We start from the raw sequence: 19,152 nt of genomic DNA on the forward strand, positions 1-19,152 counted from the left end.
AGTAGCCCTTCAAGGTTAGCTTATTAAAGCTTTCAAGGCTAAAGCTTTTCAAGCGTTCAAGGTTTTGGGCTTACAGTAGCCCTTCAAGGTTTAAAGCTTATCAAAGCTTTCAAGGCTAAAGCTTTTCAAGCCTTCAAGGTTTTGGGCTTACAGTAGCCCTTCAAGGTTTAAAGCTTATCAAAGCTTTTAAGGCAAAAGCTTTTCAAGCTTTCAAGGTTTTGGGCTTACAGTAGCCCTTCAAGGTTTAAAGCTTATCAAAGCTTTCAAGGTTAAAGCTTTTCAAGCTTTCAAGGTTTTGGGCTTACAGTAGCCCTTCAAGGTTTAAAGCTTATCAAAGCTCTCAAGGCTAAAGCTTTTCAAGCTTTCAAGGTTTTGGGCTTACAGTAGCCCTTCAAGGTTTAAAGCTTATCAAAGCTTTCAAGGCCAAAGCTTATCAAGGCTTTCAAGGCTGAAGGCCTATCAAGGCTTTCGAGTTTAATGCCTATCCAGGCTCCCAAAGCTCATTTGGTGGGATTATTGTAAGGCTAACTTGGTGGAGTTATTACAGGGCTTACTTGAAGTTAGCTCGAAGCTTACACTTGGAGATTATTCTAAAAGCTTACACCTGGGGATCACTTTAAGGCTGACGCCCGAGGATATCTTTCAAGGCTCACACTTGGGGGCTTACGGGCGAAGCCCCGACGCCAGGCTTACACATAAAGTCAAGTTTACTTATGCTTGGACGGATTATTAAAGAGTAAGTACTTTTACACTATCAGGGAGTTAACATAGTCACATCAACATACATCCTCAAAGAAGGAAACGACCCTGAAGAATAAAGTCCCAAGGGTCACAACCCCCGGAAATTGGACAACATGTACATCCTCAATAATAGGGTTACCCCCTGCGTTCATCTCTTCTACCTGCATGGAAGGATTAGGCGGAAAACATAGTAGTATTAAGGGAAATACAACAATAATGGAAGAAGCACAAGCAATGCACGCAAATGGGAGAAGGGGTAGAGACAGCCCCAACCTGAAAAATTGGGAGGAAAGCACGGCGTTAGGATAATTAGTCTCCGGTTTGAGGCTGGCAAAGCGATGACATCTCTCACCCGGCCGCGGGATCACCAAAGTACAACCGGGGTTGCAGGACTCCAAGAGGGACTACAGCCTGGCGGGGGTCATAATGGAGTCCATGTACTCGCAAGCCAAGACCACAACCGGAGGCTCAACAACCTCAACGGAAGCCTCAGCCTCCCGCTCAAGCTCTTCATGAGCCCCCTCGGGAGCGGCAGCAACGTCCATGTGGGGGCCCAGGGTTTCCTCCGCCTTACTGGACTCGGAGGTGGTCCAGTTGAGTTCCTTCACAACCAAGCTACGTTTGGAGCGAGTCCTAGAACTAACCCTCAAGCCAGGCTGCGTAGGATGAGGGTTCAGGCTGAGGGAGGACCCCGTGTCAACCACGAGGATTGGGGCCTTGCTGGTGGCAGACTGGGATGAATGAGAGGACATGGATCCTTGAGACATCTACAAGAGGAAAGGACGGGGTCAGAAAATGAACTTAAATGAAAAAAGGGGACGAAGAGCTAGGATTCAGACAGAGGATAGGAAAAGAAGAAAAAAAAAGGGGCCACGGAAGGGTGGGCTCCAGATATGAAACCCTACAGGCATGGAGTAGGTAGAAAGGGGCTTCAGTCGAAGCCCCAAAGTATAAAGGAACCGTTTTCCTCCTAAAGGAGGCGATAGGGGCTACTGGTGACGGTGTTGTTCTCTCTGTCTATTAGCGGAAAACCACGAAAGGTACCCACAGGGGGAGCCTGATTCTACCCCCAAACCATAACCATAACAATCGAACGATCAATCACTATTCTAAGCTACCAGCTAAACAAGCACAGCAAATAAATCACACAGCAATGCATCCAGAGCATATAAAAGACTCAGAAGGGGTTCAATCGAAAAGGAGGGGTTTTCTTTGAAGACCGATTGGGAACCTAGGGTTTGTGACCTAGGGCTGCGATTGGGGGATTCGAATCGACACGGCGTCGAAGCAACACCGGGAATGGTATGCAGGTCACGTAACGCACATAACGTAATCAGGGTCAAATCGGAGCATGTGGTGTGTGCGCATTCATAAAACGAGTTTATGTATTCGGTTATACCAACATGCAAAACAGATTGACAGCTCGATCTACTGTAATACTGTCAGATGGTTGAGTGTGGGTGTGTGCACGCATACCAAGGTGAACAGTCGAGAAAGATAAATGATAATCAAACATGGAGCACATAAACATATAACATCAAGCGCATGGAGTCACAAAAAAAACGAAAAGGTTAGGAGCGCATACGTTTGTGTTACGACGGAGAAGGGGCCGGAGAGAACGCCGGAAAAGTGTGGTAGTTCTGCGCATGGGATTCTTCGGGTGTGAGAAGTGGGAGAGTGAAGAGTTTAGGAGATATAAGAAAAGTGAGGCAAGGCTTCGGGTCAATGTATATATAGCGGGAGAAAGTGGGGGACAGCCCTGCCAGGTGGCGCGCTGCAGTTGGCCGAGCATGCAGAAGTCTTGATGGTGTGAAGCTTCCCAAGGAGGGGATTAGACAGCTGAAGGGGTAGAGTTTAATTGGGACTCCACAGCTGCACCACTAATCTAGGTAGGCCTGTCAATGGATCGGGTTTGGATCGGATCGACCTCAATCCATATCCATATCCATTTCTTTTATCGGATTCGGATTCGGATCGGATCGGGACCGGATTTTTTTTAGGCCGATCCATATCCATATCCGTTCGGATCACGGATCTCGGATCGGATATCCAATCCATTTACTTACTAATATATATTTTTTAAATGGCTTTAACATTATCTAAAATGCAAATAAAACAAGTAAATAACAATGTTAAAATTTAAATTACAAAGTCAAAAATTACATCCCAAGTCTCGAAACAAATTACAAACTAAATTAGTTATAAATAAAATTTAAAAAGATTAGCAAGCTTCCACTCCAAGACTAGATTGCAGAGCACAATGTTTAGCACAAAGAGAAACCACACCAGTACCATATCCTTGTTACACCTGTTAATTCAAATAAAAATGAATTTATTATTTACATCATGATACAAGCAGTAGGTAACTTAACATAAAACCTTGAAATATTGTACCTTATCATTTTGTCCAGACTCCAGACTGATCCAATTAAACAAGAATAGTGTCACTCAGAATCAGTTTCTTTAGATTCTGTTACATCAGTAAATCAAAAAGTCAATAAAAATAATTTCAAATTCTGATAAATTAAAACCGGAAGTGCAGTATACTTACGTCTCCTTGAAGGAATCCAATCAGCCGTAGTAATTAGGGCCTCCACTGCTTCGGGAAGTAAAGAAGCACGTGTTTCATCAATTACTCTCCCACCGATGCTAAAGGCTGATTCAGACGCAACTGTTGTTGCAGGAACGGCTAATACATCTCGTGCAATTTTACTGATAGTCGGGAATCTGCTACCATTCACTGACCACCATTTCAGTATATTGAACTTCCCTATTGTTGGATGAGTTTCTTCTTCCATGTACTGATCAAATTCTGACTTAGCAACATACCGATTCCCAGCTGATCTTTCCATCATTCTCCACCTTTTAAACTCATTTAATTTGCTAACTTGTGGTGAAGTAGAATCTGCTACGCCACTGCTAGACATAAGCTCTTCATAGCCTAAATTAGATATTGTACTCTCATTGGTAATAACTCTGCCACCATACTCGATATAAAGATCAAAGAAGATTGTTCGTACCTTCTCAACGTGTGAATAAGAGAGTTCCTTACCATAAAGTTTATCATAATAGTACTCGATAATATCCATTTTAAATCTTGGATCAAGAATCACAGCAATCGCAAGGCAGATGCTACACTCATCCCAGTATTTTGAGAACTTCAAATTCATAGGGCCTGCCATCATTTGAAGGCACTGTTCTGGGCTGTTCTCCCATGCACGCAACTGAAGTTTGATCTCACATATATCCATATCCGCTAAAATCTAGGCGGATCGGATCGGATCGGATCCATATCCGCTATCCCCTAAAATCCATATCCGCTAAAATGACCCCGGATCGGATCGGGTCGGATCGGATTTTCGCTCCATTGACAGGCCTAAATCTAGGCGATTTGGTTGGGGTTAGAACGATTTTCGAATTTCATTTATGGGATAAGCCTTATATTCAAATATTTGGATAAGCTTTGGAAGTTAAAAGGGCTGGAGTTGGATTTGTGTGAGCCCGGACAAATTGAGGAATAATTTTAATTATTTTGGAACAAATATTAAAGGCTTACAGTGGTTACAATTAAGGTACAATGAAGTTGGTTTTATAATTATGTATGGGAAGTATATCTGAATTATTTCTTGTTTCTTACATCGGGCATAGCTCTAATGTATGTAATTATGTATGGGAAGTATATTTTAATGTATGTAAGCTTACAAATAATTTACGATTAACCTCTAACAAAATTTAAGGGCTTGCAGCTGGATGATTGAGGGTTACCGTTCTTAGGTTCCTCTCGTATTTAATACTTCAAGGAACCGGGGGGTAGTTGTTGTGCCATAAAATCTCCCTGGGCTTATTTTATAGCCCATCATATTATTTGGGCTTTATTTGGGCTTACTGGAATCATCTGGTTAAGGATAATGGGCTTCACCCTGGTTGGGTGAGCCATTGAAGGTGTATAAGAAGGTATACAGACTAGCATTGGAAGCATAATGGAGTCTGCCATCAGAATGGGGTTGCACCTGAAGGCGCTTTAGGGGTTACCTCCGCTAGGGGTTACCGCTAAGTGCATCCTGGCTTGCAGCGACAGGGCTCCAGTTAGGGGATGCCGCTGGCAGGGCTTCCGCCGCCTGGGCAGAAAGGCAGGCAGACTTCAAGCAGGACTCTTCTTCCTTGTTTCTAGGAGGACGAATTGGAGGTGGATTGGGAGTATATCAGCTGTTATTTATCCACCATTTAAGGGATAATCATGCTTATTTGGAGATAATTACAACATATATACATATCTAGTGCAAATATTCGGATATATATTGAAGATGAAGGCTTCAAGTGACCTACTTGGAGTGGGATTCCGCTGGATAACTACTGAAAGAAGGTTGTTTTATCCTAACTAGAGAGGATAAGAGCTTATCTCTTCAGAGTCCTAAATCGAGAACTACATGGGCTTGATCCCTATAAATATAGGGTATGTAGGCACCTTGCAAGGGGGATGAATTTCGGATTCATAAACTCACGAGTTCTACACTCTAAAGAGAGGCACGTGTAACCTTTGTGACGTATATTTCCGGGCAATTGCAGGACGGAATTGCACAATTCCGGCCTCGTTGTTTGGTTCTTTGCAAGCTCAGCCCCTAAACACACTTGTTTTCCATTTGTTTTTCTTTAGTTTATGTTAACGGTAGCCCCTAAGAGCTAGCCGTGATTGTCGTAGTTGTAATAGATATCCCTATAATTGTGCTATACGGTTCTGGGGGTGTTGTGTCAATTCCTCTCACAATAATATCTAATAATTTGTTTTGAGATTAAAATCTGCTATAGCATGCTAGTGAAAAAATTTTGAAACTAAAACTTATAATTTTTCACGTTTTAAAGCATGCTAGTAAAAGTTGATTTCCAGTTTTTATATCAAATGGTGGTTTACAACTTTATATTCAAAGCATGCGTGATTTTTATACTCTTGCTCTTATAAACTGTTTTACGATTATATATCTTGTTTATTCATATTGGTACTGCTGAACGATTCATAGCTCATCCTTACAAAATATCTATATACCTCTTTCAGATGCCTGAAACCAGACCTCCTAGACGATTACCTATCTTTGGCACTTATGAGGTAGTTGAGTCAGATTCTAAGGGTTATGTATGTTATAATAATCAGCGATTGTATTCAGACTTAAGATTTATGGTATTGTAATATTCAAGTGACTTAAATTATACTTAAACTTGGCAAGATCCTGGTTAGGGGGTTGTATTTTTTATTATATATTCCGGTTGTATTTCTTTTTAATTATTATTACTGACATCAACTCTTACCCCAGGGTTGAGGCCGTCACAAATTACAACTCCATGGGATGCACTATGACAAGAAGGAAGTCAATCTGAAGTTCTTACTCACTCTGCCAACTCATTTGGAAAGTAGAGTGACAGCTATCCGTGAAGAAAGAAATCTCAACAATGTTTCTCTGGAAACATTTTTATGGTGTTCTAAAGTCTTATGAATTAGAATACTTTCAAAAGAGAGCCATCCAGTCTGGATCAAAGAACAAGATGGCCAACATGTCTAATGCTTTAATTGCTCATGATCCTAGAATCAGTCAGCAAGACGAACCTAGTGATGTCTTCCAGCAGACTCAACCGCCCACTCTAAAAATTGAGGAGGTGGAAGATGAAGATGACAAGGTTATCGTGGAACTGGAAGATGATGATGAAGATGTGTGTCTATACCCTCGAGGAAATGAAAAGTATGGACAACCCTTCCATGGCTTTTATGGCAAGGAAGTTCAAAAACTTAAAGTTCAGAAAGAACAAACCATTTAGAGCTCAGCATCAGTACTCAAAGTTCAACAGGAGTGGTTCAAGAAAGGATGCTGGTGGAAACTCTGGTGGTGGATATAAATCTGGGATGGTGGATAGATCAAAGTTTAAGTGCTTTAACTATGGAGAGCTTGGACACTTTGCTAGAGAGTGCAAAAAGCCAAAGCAATTCTGAAAAAGAGACAAAGAGTCTAGCGGTCAAGGCAAGAAAGGTCAAGGAAGAGCATATGTTGCTTGTTGTGAGAGGAATTGATGCAACACCCCCAGAACCGTATAGCACAATTATAGGGATATTCGTTACAACTACGATAATCACGGCTAGCTCTTAGGGGCTACCTTTAACATAAACTATAGATAAACTAGTGTGTTATAGGGGCTGAGCTTGCAAAGGACCAAGCAAAGAGGACGGAATTATGGAATTTTGTCCTGAAGTTGCCCGTAGAATATGTCACGAAGGTTACACGTGCTTCTCTTTAGAGTGTAGAACTCGTGAGTTAGAATCCAATCGTCCCTTTGCAAGGTGCCTACATACCCTATTTATAAGGATCAAGCCCATGTAGTTCTTGAGATATATACCACGAAAATATAAGCTCTTATTCCCTCTAGTTTAGGATAAAACAGCCTTCTTCCATAGTTATCCAGCGGAATCCCACTCCAAGTTGGTCACTTGAAGCATTCATCTTGAATGTTTATCCGATTTTTTGCACTAGATATGTATATATGTTGTAATTATCTCCAAACAAGCATGATTATCCTCTAATTATTGGATAAATGGTAGCTAATATACTCCCAATCCACCTCCAACTCGTCCTCCTAAAAACAAGGAAGAAAAGTCCTTCTTGGAGTCTGCCTGCAATTCTGCCCAGGCGGCGGAAGCCCTGCCAGCGGCATCCCCTAACTGCAAGCCAGGATGCACTTAGCGGTAACCCCTAGCAGAGGTAACCCCTAAAGTGCCTTCAGGTGCAACCCCATTCTGATGGCAGCCTTCATTATGCTTCCAATGCAATCCCATATGCCTTCTTGCATGCCTTCAATGGTCCACTCATCCATGGTGAAGCCCAATATCCTTTACCAAACGACTCTACTAGGCCCAAATAAAGCCCAGATAATGTAATGGGCTATAAAATAAGCCCAGGGAGATTTTGTGGCACAACAACTACCCTCCGGTTCCTTGAAGTATGAAATACGAGAGGAACCTAAGAACGGTAACCCTCTGTCATTCAGCTGCAAGCCTCAAAATTATGCTAGGGGTTAATCATAAGATATTTCTAAGCTCACGTGGGCGTACTCGGTGTAAGAAACAAGAAATATTTATGAAATTCTACCCTCATAATAATAAAACCTCTCATCACAATTTAATTTATTGTAACCGCTGCAAGCTTCGAATATACTTCCCCAAAATAATTACAATTATTCCCAAAGTTCCCATACATCCAGTTCCGCCCTTTTAGTTTCCCGCGTGCATCACAACATGTCGAGATAAGGCTGATCCCAAAGATCTCGGGGTTTAATTTAATTTCAAATTAATTCAAACTAAACTAAGCTCCTAATTAGTTGGCTAGCTATAGAGTCCCAGCTGAACTCCTCCTCTTCACTTGCTAGCTTCACCTCGGGAAACCGTGTACCATCAAAGCTACTTCCACGCCAAGCCAGTCACAGCGCGAGTGCTAATCCCCTTCTCTGGCATCCACTTCAGCTTTCACTTACTTCTGACCAAAGGTATGCCTCTTAAATCTTTAGTTTTCCTTTTCTTTACATTCACACCATATGAAATCGTGCTTGTTGCTAAATGTTTACATGATCCATGCTTGCCTGAGTTTCATTTTCTTTTCGACGTTCACCCCAGTATGCGTGCCCACACCCACATTAGACTTGCCTGAGGTTAGTGTGACAAATCGAACTGCTAATCTTCTTTGCATGCCTTTTTAATCGAATGTACACACCTATTGTTGAATGCACACACACACCACTCGCTTTAATTCATCTCCGATTATGCTTTGTACGTTTCTTGACCGGATTATCGCCCCTAATGTTGCTACGATGTTGCGTCAATTCGAAACCCCAATCGCAACCCTAGATAGTAAACCCTAGGTTCTCAATCGGCCTCTAGGGGGAAACCCCTCTTTCGCGATCGAAACCCCCTTTGGGTCCTTTGTCTGCTTTGATTGTACTATTGTGTGATTTGCGTGCCATACTTGGTTATCTCGTAGGCTAGAGTAACAATTTGATATTTATTGTTGTAATTGAGGATAGGATTAAAATCGGGCTCTCCGGCCTGGGCGCCCGGCTGGGCTTCCCGTTGATAGGTGGACAATATGAATCGTCACCTGCAACCCTTACCATCCCCCCTTGGGGGAGAATGTCCCTTTACACCTTGGGGCTTCAACTGGAGCCCCTTCATGCCTATTACATACTTGTAAGGCTTCAAATCTACAGCCCAGCTCTTCATAAACCTTTTTCCCTTTTCCTTCTTTCTTTCATCTCGCCTCCATTGAGTTGTTTCTTATCTTGAACTCATTATTGATTCCTTCCTAACCTGGACCCTTCTCCTAACCTGGACCCCCATCCTGTTCAGCCAAGCTTAAGGGTTAGCTCCAGGACCCGATCCAGGAACAACTTGGTGGTGAAGGAGCTCAACTGGACCACTTCCGAGTACAGCAAAGCGGAGGGAACCCTGGGGCCCCAAGTGGACGTCGCTGCTGCTTCTGAGGGGAACCCAGAGGAGCTCGAGCAGGAAGCCGAGGCTTCCGTCGAAGTGGTGGAACCCCCTGCTGTGATCCTGTTCTGTGAGCAAATGGACTCCAACATGACACCTGCCAGGCTGCAGTCCATCTTGGATTCCTACAACCCCGGTTGCACCTTGGTGATCCCGCAGCCTGGAGAGAGGTGTCACCGCTTCAATAGTCTTAAGTCGGAGACTAACTATCCCAATGTTGTGCTTTCCTCCCAGTTCTTCAGGCTGGGGCTGTCTCTACCTCTTCACCCCTTCATCCTGGAGGTCCTGGACTTCTATGAAGTCTCCCCCATGCAGCTCACCCCAACACCTACCGCATGGCGGTTTGCCTTTACATCCACTATGGGGTTCAGATGTCGGCCCTTGAGCTGGGCTGGTTTTACCAGCTGAAGCTGACAGGGAGGACTTACCATAAGAAGGGAATCAAGGATAACCATCAGTCAATGTTTGATTGGTAGAAGCTCTTCCTTTACTGCTATGACTGCTCTGTCTACAGGAAGGATTTCAACCTGTACCCCAGTAAGGCAGCGTTCTCCTTTGTCCGTTGCCGATTTAGCTTTAGGCTTCCCATTTAGCTTTCCTTATATTTGTGTTTGTTGTAGACATGCCAGTGCAGACTCCTTTGGCGGGAGAGTCCCTTGAGAGCGCCAAGCATGTGTTGGGGCTATCCACCAGGTTGGGTGATGGCTCCAGCCTGCTAACTCCAGAGAATCTGGAGAGGCTCGGTTTTCCCACCACGGTGGTGTAGAAATGATAGGAAGCCCAAGTTTCATCTTTATTGTAACATTAGAATTACTTGTCTTCTATGCTACATGCCTTGGAACTTTTATACTCTCTACCATGCTCGTATTTGCATTCCTTTATATCCTTGTTAATTACTGCACGGTTTCTGACTATTTTTCTTTGTCTCTTTGTCTTGCAGATATGGCTTCCGAAATCCCGTCATTTGTGAAGAGATCTACCAAATATGAAGATCTGTTTGGGGAGGCTTCCGGCTCCCGGGCTCTAGTCACAACTCCTATCTCTCAGCTTCCCGCCTCCTCCATGGAACAGAAGAGGGCTTCTTCCGGTGGTAACAAACGGGACTCCTCCAAGGATGCCGAGGCGGGGGTCACCTCTGAAGCCCGGTCTAAGAAGCCTAGGCTAGCCCTGGCTCGCACCTCCCCTGCTTCCACATCCTCACAAAAAACTCAACTTTTCTCCCGGATGATTAACGATCAAATCCCCGAGGCGGTTATTCGGGAGTGGGACAGGCTGTCTCCGGCTGAGGCTGCCCACGACAGGGTGGTGGCCAATACCAAGAGCCTTTTCCTCGACTTGAAGATCAACGAGCATGTGGATGACACCGCCCGGGTTTATGAGGCTTTGAGGGGAGACCTGAAACAGGTTAAGGCTGATCCGGCTTTCGCCATCAAGGAGATGGACGCTTTCCAGAAGGCCAACCTAAAGTTCAAGGAGGCAGAAACCAGGGCATTGCGGGAGAAAAGGAAGGAGGAGCTGGTGAGGCGCGGCCGCAAAGAGGAGGTAGATGGCCTGCGCAAGCAGGTCAAGGAGCTGGAGCTGCAGGTGAAGGGCCTTCAGGATGTAGCTGCTACTAAGAAAGCGGGGAGAAAACAACGGGAGGCCACTATCCTTGAGGACGGGGTTGCCGCGAGGGTCAAAGACTGCGTAAAGTCGTCCTACCGCTACCTCCCTGATAACGATTGGGCTAAGCTGGGGCCTGATGTGGCCGTCGCCCTGGAGGAGGCCAAGGCTGAAGATGCTCTTAGTTTGGAGAAACTCGTGGCAGGCACCGAGGGCCTTTCTTGGGGTCCCGTTGCGAGAGAGGTTGCGGCTGAAGACTTGTAGAAGGCTAACGAGGCACCCCTTGAGGACTCTAATGTGGTGGCCTCAGTGGAGACCCTAACTGCAGCCTCTCCGCAGGACTTGATTTCTCCAGATGCCCCAGCTACCAGCGAAACCCAGAAGGCCTCCTCTCCTCCAGCTGCCTCGTGATCCTTCCACCTCTTCTCTCCTAGCGTTTATTTATCCTTTAATTAATCTTGAATTTTTCTGCTTGGCGCATTGCATCATGAACTGAATATTTTATGGATGAGGTTACGGGCACCTCAGGATGCCTCGCAAGATGTTGGTATTTATAGGGACCTCCCCCTGTTGGTGCCAGGAGGAATTTTCCCTTTTTATTTTTATCACAACTGCTTCATTTGTTCATCTGCCTTATACGATCGGTACTTCTTTTTATTTTCCATACGTGTTGTGTGTATTCGCCATCTAACCTTCCATGCAGGTAGAGAGAATGAATATAAGGTGTAACCTTATACTTAAAACTTAGTAAACTCGGTTATCGGGGGTTGCGACCCCTGAAACCTTGTCCTTAGGTAGTGCTTTCTTCCTTGAGAATGTACGGGGTTATGGTATGCTTGATTCCCCAATTAACGTAAAAGTCCTCAAACGTTTGCCAGATAATATGCAGCTAAGTGGACTTTAGTCTCACTCTGACTTAGGTTGCTAACAGAAATGACCAACTTGGGATTTTGAGGAGTTTATCCCCCAAGAAAACTTGGTAACAATCCACATAAGCACATGTAAACTTAAGTTTAAATGTAAACTCGACATCAGCGCTCCACGCATAAGCCCCTAGCGTAAGCTTTGAGAGTAAGCCTTGGGCATAAGCCTTGAAGGCAAGCCCCTAGCGTGAGCCTTGCAGTAATCCCCAAATGTAAGCCTTGAGAGTAAATCTTGAGCGTAAGCCCTGAAGGCAAGCCTCGAACGTTTTGATCAATTTTAAACCTTGAAGGGCTATTGTATGCCAAAAACCATGCAAGCCTGAAAGGCTTGAAACCTTGAAAGCTTTGATAAGCTTTAAACCTTGAAGGGCTTTGATAGGCCTTATTTCCAATAAATGCAGCCTTGCAAGCTTGAAACCATGAAAGCTTTGATAAGCTTTAACCTTGAAGGGCTTTGATAAGCCCAAACCTTGTAAGCTTGAAAATCTTAACACCTTGAAAGCTTTGATAAGCTTTAGCTTTGAAAGATTTGATAAGCTTTAGCCTTGTAAGCTTGAAAAGCTTAAAACCTTGAAATCTTTGATAAGCTTTAACCTTGAAGGGCTTTGATAGGCCCAAACTTGAAGGGCCTTGATAAGCCCAAACCTTGTAAGCATGAAAAGCTTAACACCTTGAAAGCTTTGATAAGCTTTAACCTTGTAAGCTTGAAAAGCATAAAACCTTGACAACTTCGATAAGCTTTAGCCTTGAAAGCTTTGATAAGCTTTAAACTTGAAGGGCTTTGATAAGCCCAAACCTTGTAAGCTTTAAAATCTTAACACCTTGAAAGCTTTGATAAGCTTTAGCCTTGAAATCTTTGATAAGCTTTAACCTTGTAAGCTTGAAAAGCATAAAACCTTGACAACTTTGATAAGCGTTAGCCTTGAATGCTTTGATAAGCTTTAAACTTGAAGGGCTTTGATAAGCCCAAACCTTGTAAGCTTTAAAATCTTAACACCTTGAAAGCTTTGATAAGCTTTAGCCTTGAAATCTTTGATAAGCTTTAACCTTGTAAGCTTGAAGCTTTCCTTCCAATGAGTGAAGCCAAGTTGTTGGATTGTATTTATTAAGTTTTAACATGTTCGATTTTCAAGTTTTTAAATTTAAGCCAAGTAATGTTAATGATATGCCTACTACCCCCCCAGTTCTTTAGCATAATTACAATTATGGTGGAGAACTAGATGCAATTGAAGTCCTAACTTCTTTTAAAGCATACACGAAGCATTCAATTAACAATCATGGTAAGCAAGCAAGCATATACAAGATTTTCATAACAGGTAACCTCGAAATTTTATTGAATCATATGATCAAAAGTTAACATAGCATATTTTTTGGGGGGTGTGAAGACACCACCCCTCGAGCATCCTAGCAAATAAAGCAAATAGTAGCCTGATATTTTTTCTAAAAGCATAGAAATTACAGCTAATAAACCACCTTCATTGTCCTGACACCAAAGCCGAAGCCTACAGAAATACTACCCGGTTGAAGCTACTGGTAATACCTCTTTAAATGTTGGGCGTTCAATGCCCGTGGTATGAGTCTCCCATCCATGTCTGTAAGGTGATAGGTACCTTCTCAAAGCACTGTCTTGATGATGTACGGGCCTTCCCATTTGGCACCGAAGGCACCATGAGCGGGAACCCTCATGTTAGGCATCAATTTCCTGAGGACCAGGTCTCCCATTTTGAGGGGTCGAGCCCTCACCTTCTTATCAAAATATTTACGGGTCCTCTATTGATACGCAGCGAGTTTCAACTGAGCCGTATCCCTTACTTCTTCAATTAGGTCTAGGTAGAGCCTGTGATTGACCTCATTGTTTTCAGGGTCATAGTTATCCCTTCGAAAAGATCCTGCTCCAACCTCCACGGGAACCATGGCTTCAACCCCATATGTTAGGGTGAATGGGGTTTCACCCGTGGTAGACCTTGGGGTGGTATTGTAAGACCACAATACCATCAGAAGTTCCTCGAGCCAACACCCCTTTTTCTCTTCTAATTTGGCTTTCAGGGTATGTTTGATAATTTTGTTCACGGCCTCCGTCTGACCGTTACTCTAGGGATGGCATACCGCGGAAAACCCTTTCTTTATCCCAAGACGTTCACAGAAATCCATCATCTCATTGCTGTCAAATTGTTTTCCATTGTCTGATATGAGCTTAGAGGGATCACCGTATCGATAAATGATTGCTCGATAAACAAAATCCACCAGTTTCCTTGCAGTTATGGAAGCCAGGGGTTCAGCTTCAGCCCATTTAGTGAAGTAGTCCACAGCCACAACTACGTATTTCACACCCCCTTTTCCCTTGGGTAATTCACCAATCAGATCTATCCCCAGACGTAAAATGGCCAAGGGCTTGTCAAAGTTTTCAGAGGTACCGCTGGACTCTTGTTTGCATTAAAGAACCTTTGGCAACTGTCACAAGCTTTGGCGAAGGCATGAGCGTCCTTGTAAAGGGTAGGCCAATAGTAGCCCTGACGAAGAATCTTGTGAGAGAGGAAAGCACCCCCCGTGTGATTCCCACAGATTCTCTCATGCACTTCACACATTATGTACTCGCATCTTATCCCGGCAACACATCTGAGGAGGGGTCGATTGAACCCTCTTTTGTAAAGAACTCCATCGTAGATAACATACTGGTCTGCCTTGTATCTCAATTTTCGGGCTTCATCCTTATCCCCAGGCAGGGTTCCGTTGGCTATGTATTAATGAATTGGGGTTGTCCACAGATGAGATTCCTCAATTTCAACGTCCAAGACTTCGATTTTGGGGATGCTGGGCTGATACCGAATTTCTAGGGGAATCACCCCAAGCATGTGTGCATCCCTCTGTGAACCCAACTTAGCTAGAGCATCTGCATTTGAATTCTCAGCCCTCGGTATTTGTTCTAGCTTGATTTATCTGAACTTCCCAATTAGCTCTTGGGCATACCGCATGTAGAGATCAGTACGGGGACCCCTAGCCTGGAAGCCTCCTCTAATGTGCCAAACTACCAACATCGAATCACTATAAACATTCATATTTTCAACCCTCATCTCTAGTGCTAACTTCAGCCCCGCTATTAGGGCTTCATACTCCGCGTCATTATTGGTGACATTAAAGTTGAAGTGAATGGAGCTTTGCAGCTTGTGCCCTTCCAAGCTAACTAGGACAATGCCAGCCCTGGCCCCATTTCCATTGACTGCCCCATCGACGTACAGGTTCCACCAAGGGGAACAATTCTCGGGTATGGTTATTGGAGACTGAGGTTCGGGTACACATTCCATCCCTTCAACCTCAAAGGTGGGTGGAAATTCCAGGATGAAGTCAGCCAGTGCCTGTCCCTTGATGGCGATTCTCGGCTTGTATTCTATGTCAAATTGGCCTAACTCGACTGCCCATTTCATGATTCTCCCAGAGGCTTTCCGCTTGTGTAAGACTTGTCTGAGAGGGAAGGATAGTCGCACTTCTATCTTGTGAGCCTGAAAGTAAGGCCTCAATTTACGAGAAGCCAATATTAATGCGTAGGCTAACTTCTCCATGTTCGAGTATTGGGTTTCATCATCAAGTAGCCTCTTCCTCACGTAATATACCGGCTGCTGGGCTTGCTCTTCCTCCTTGATCAGGACGGCGCTAATCAAGAACCCGAAAACCCCTATGTAAAGGATAAAGGCTTCACTCCCCGTTGGTTTTGCCAACAGTGGCGGGCTTCCAAGTTGCTCCTTCAGCTTCAGGAAGGCAGCCTCGCATTCTGTTGTCCACTCGAATTTTTGACCCTTTTTTATGGCTGCTAAGAATTCTCTGCATTTGTCTGAAGGTTTCGAGATAAGCCGGTTTAGAGCGGCAACCCGGCATGTAAGGCATTGTACCTCTTTTACATTCCCGGGCGACCTCATTTCGATTAAGGCCTTGATTTTCGAAGGGTTAGCTTCGATTCCCCTGTGATTGACAATAAATCCCATGAACTTGCCGGATTAAACCCCGAATACGCATTTTTTGGGATTCAACTTCATCCTGTAGTCCCTCAGTATATCAAACTTCTCTAATGAGTGCGTCACATGATCATTGGCTTCCATTGACTTGAGTTCTTCTCCCCTTTTCAAACTTTTGTTTTCTTTCACTCAAATTTCTTCTTCACCTCTGTTTCTCTCGTTTCTTCGATTTAACCTAACTTATTTCCCTTTTTTCTCCTTTTGTTTTGTTTGATTAAGCATGGATTTCATGGATTAAAGGTTGGAGCTTCAGTTTTAGGGCTTAGAGGTTCGATTTACAACTCGGAGTTCATTTGGGTTCCAGTCTCGTTTTGATTGGTTCGAGTTATGGTTTGGATTGGTTCTAACTTATTTCCCTTTTTTCTCCTTGTGTTTTGTTCGATTAAGCTTGGATTTCAGGGATTAAAGGTTAGAGCTTTCAATTTTTGGGCTTCAAGGTTCGATTTACAACTCAGATTTCATTTGGGTTCGAGTCTGCCTTTGGATTTGTTCGAGTGGTTCGAGTGGTACTTTATTTTTATACCCATTCTCAAATTTTGATTTTACTTTCAATTTTTTGTTCTTTGTTTTTATACTTAGATGTTGTTTTTTGTTGGAGTTTGGATTTATTATGCACAACTGTTATTTTAAATTTTTTATAGAGTATGAAAGTTAAAGTTGTAATTTTAATGCTTGCAATTTGCTTACTCACTGAAAGTTAATTTCTGTTCGATTAAGAATGCACACTGTTTGGATTTTGTATAATGCTTGCAATTTGTTATCCTTGAATGTTTTGAATGATTCATTACAGTGTATTCTTACCCGATTATAGTGTAATTAACCTTTATGGTAGCATATTTTCACTCTTTTAGGTAGTTAAATTAACGTATGTTATTATAGCATGAGCTTATATGTGTGTGTGTGTGTGTGTGAAACCCGTATTTAATTATATTTTCGTAATGACAATTAGGTAGGTCCTTTATAAATGGAACACCATATGGATAAAACATGGATCGGAAAAGACATGGACACATTAGACTATGAAATCGGGGTTGAAAATTTTTTGATTTATGCTGAAGATAATAGTGAAGATCCTAAGAGCATAACTTGTCCATGTTCACGCTGCGGTAATTTCAAAAAGTTATCAGTAAAAGTTATTAGGGGTCATCTGTATGAGAATGGGTTTAGCTTGGGTTACATTAAATGGATTTGGCATAGGGAATCTAACACTACTTCTAGGTCAACTGTTGCTTCTTATACCAAACAGGCTCCTGATCCTAATCCTGATCTGACGGAAGCCTTTGGTGTTTGCGAAGCAGCATATAATAATTCGGGGGCTGATAATTACGATAAAGATTCGTATGAATTCAAGCGGTTTGTAGCTGATGCTCAACAACCTTTATATGAGGGTAGTGATGTGCTCAAAATAAGGATTTTGAAATTGATCGCAAGTGCACGATCCCGTTTTAGTAATATAAGATTCGTTCCAAGGACTAAATTTATTTTCGCAAAAAACCTTAATTTCTAACTTAATCGAATTAGACCAAATTAATTTGGAGAGTAATTAGACCAGCACTAATGCACCGGATCCCATCAGAACTCCGAAGTTAAGCGTGCTTGGGCGAGAGTAGTACTAGGATGGGTGACCCCTGGGAAGTCCTCGTGTTGCACCCCTTTTAAAAATTTAGCAAAAAAAAAAAAAAAAAACTTTATAATCTAAAATTTAAATTAACAATAAGTAAATACCATCAAGCTAAATTTTTTAAATACTAATTAAAGAAAATCGAGATTAATGTTCAACTACTGGTTACAAGGGGTTCGTAAAACATGCGTACTTAATTAATGAACAAAAATGAAGACAGTGAAATCGAGGTGGTCGCGCAAAACGGAAAGAAAAAAAACAAAACAAATAAAATGAAATAAAACAAAAAAGAAAAGAAAGCTGGCTTGCGCGTGAACACAAGTAATCACGTGGTAATCAACAGAAACATAACGAACAGGATATGTGAAAACGAAAGTAAATACAAAACAACCAGTGGTCGCGACCAGAGTTTTTCGCCGGAAAATATGGAAGTGCCCGGAATAGCTTAAATCTCGCCGGAAAATTGATTTTGCCGGAAAATTGATTTTGCCGGAAAATCTAGCTATTCCAAATATAACAAATAAAAGCCCACTAACCTCTAAACCAAATTCAACAATAAATTCTACACTAAAAAACCCTTAAACTACTCATTTTTGACCAAAACAAGACTCAAATCAAACCAAATGAACTCCAAACTACACCAAATTTTAAATCTAGCCTAAACATAATATTTCCAACATAAACCCACTAACCTCAACTCAAAATCATAAACTAAAATTTACACTAAAAAGACCCCAAAAATACCAAAACCAAGAACAAAAACAATACCAAATCCTACCAAACTAACTCCAAATTAAACAAAACTTCAAAACTAGCTTATCTACCATGTATCTAACAAAACCGAAATCAAACAAAACTTCAAAACTAGCTTATCTACCATGTATCTAACAAAACCCCATCAAACTACAAGCTAAAATCAAAATCTAGAATACTAAACCATTGAACCCACTAATAATATTGAGAATTAAAAGGGGCTCAATCTAAATACTAAAAAATGCAAGCTTAAAACATATAATTAGGCTCCTTTCAATCCACAAGTAATTTTGAGTCTCATGTGGTTAGAGAAAGATTTCATAGCCTAGAAGTAAAAGTAAAGAGCAAGATTTAAGAACAAAAATGAATACTTGTATTGATATAATAAAAGTGTTTACAAATTTAGAGTGCTACTACTAGATCTACTACATAAAAGAGAGGCTACTAAAAATAGGAAATCCTAGGTAGGTTAAAACATGATGGGGAGATGTGTATTTATAGGGGGAAATTAGGGTAGAGGGGGGTGTAGGTGTCCCATCTAGATGCTTCCTTGAGAATATTCCCCTATGATCCTTTTCTTCCCATCTTTTTCTCCTTTTTGCTTTATTCTTTTATTTCTTCAAGCTTTTGCAATTTTCCTAAAAAAAGACAAATAAACAAATAAATAAGTGAGAACAAGCAATAATTAGGCATTTAAAATATACAAAAATATGCACTTATCAAACTTTCCCATACCTATATTTTGCTCGTCCTCGAGTAAAAATCAAAAGAAAGAAAATAAACTAAGAAAACTAGATGCGATTCCTAGGCTCCTTTTCGTAGGCGTGACGGGTGATTTTAGGTTCACCAACCCGTTAAACTCATAGATGATCTCTACAAGAGGAGTTTTGTCTCCTTAGGGTTTTCAGAAGATATACCCATAAAATCTTCGAGACATTCTAGCAAGTGTCTACTCGACTCTACTCTAATTTCGTTGGTGTTAACAAA

At 42.2% G+C, this 19,152-nt stretch overlaps 1 non-coding gene across 1 annotated transcript; it reads left to right on the forward strand.

The window, feature by feature from the left end:
* Positions 1-17,326: 17,326 nt before the first annotated feature.
* On the forward strand, positions 17,327-17,444 carry LOC135152447 (5S ribosomal RNA). The gene has a single exon (XR_010291625.1). It is a non-coding gene; the product is annotated as a 5S ribosomal RNA (ribosomal RNA).
* Positions 17,445-19,152: the final 1,708 nt, after the last annotated feature.

The sequence above is a fragment of the Daucus carota genome, chromosome 4 (assembly GCF_001625215.2).
Source record: "Daucus carota subsp. sativus chromosome 4, DH1 v3.0, whole genome shotgun sequence".
Classification (NCBI taxonomy): Eukaryota; Viridiplantae; Streptophyta; class Magnoliopsida; order Apiales; family Apiaceae; genus Daucus; species Daucus carota.